General features: G+C 30.7%; 1 non-coding gene across 1 annotated transcript; it reads left to right on the top strand.

The window, feature by feature from the left end:
* Nucleotides 1-358: 358 nt before the first annotated feature.
* Trnas-aga (transfer RNA serine (anticodon AGA)) lies at nucleotides 359-440 on the top strand. Its single transcript has one exon. It is a non-coding gene; the product is annotated as a tRNA-Ser (tRNA).
* Nucleotides 441-1188: the final 748 nt, after the last annotated feature.

A 1188-nucleotide genomic window follows, 5' to 3' on the forward strand; every position in this document is an offset into this window, starting at 1 on the left:
TTTCCGATAAGTGTAAGTTTACGGTGTTGCCATGATTTTAAACAATTTTTAAATTTTTGTAGTTTAGGCATTATGTTATTAAGGTAGCGCACCTCTAATGATTTCCCGCGATTTATTTTACGATCATTGCCGATCTTCAATGATCGGTTATTTCCGAGAGATGCATTTTATTTTTTTCAAACTTCGAATTTTGATATGTGCTAACGTAATTCAATTAGAATACATTATTTTCACTATAAATATTGACTTCGATCCAATTATCATCTGAAAAATACGATTTCGCGATTTCTTCAAAGATCGACGAGCCTTTTTACCTGTTTACTTATGGATATCTAATTTAAGATTGCACTGATGTGAAGTTGTCGTGGCCGAGTGGTTAAGGCGATGGACTAGAAATCTTTTGGGATCTTCCCGCGCAGGTTCGAATCCTGCCGACATCGCATACTTTTTGCGACGCGTTTTATTTCTTTTCTAACGTAATTTAATTTAATATAGCATATAAGCTATGTTTATTGTTAAATATGTTGAAAATTTTATGCGCATCCTTCAATTTTTAAAATTAAAACAACGTTATGGCTAAATTGGGTAATTTACTGCTGAAAATACGAATAATGCATGTTGCATTTTTATTTCAAAAAGTAAACGGTAAATCTGTCTATTTCTTGGTATTTTTGCTGTATATAGTGTTTCTATAAAAACTAAGTTTAAAATATAACTTAAATGATACTATTTTTAATTTTATGACAGTTTGTTTTTAACCGACCCAATTTTTACCTGGCTGAAATCACTTACATTTCATGGCGCTTTTCCATAGATAAAAATTTGTAAAAAAAAATGTCTGTAAAAGAATACTTATTTCATCTTGTTTAAACTTTAAACACCTTTACTGCATCTGTACACACCAACTGCATGTCCATATTTAGAAATTTGAATGAATTATGGAACTTTTATATACCCTAGGAGTGAAAATAAACTGGACAAAAGTCGAGCGTGGGGTGGTTTTGAAAAAATCGGTATATTTTTTTAAAAAGCATGGAAAGCCTTCCTACAAATTTGCATGTAGTTCAGTGAAATGATGCTGATTAAGAAAATAATTAATTAAATTATATGTGGATATGTGCCCATTAGGGGTGCGCTACCTTAAGAATTGTTTTATTTTCATTGTTTGTTAAGATGCATATTACTTTG

Source organism: Dreissena polymorpha, chromosome 14, assembly GCF_020536995.1.
Source record: "Dreissena polymorpha isolate Duluth1 chromosome 14, UMN_Dpol_1.0, whole genome shotgun sequence".
Classification (NCBI taxonomy): Eukaryota; Metazoa; Mollusca; class Bivalvia; order Myida; family Dreissenidae; genus Dreissena; species Dreissena polymorpha.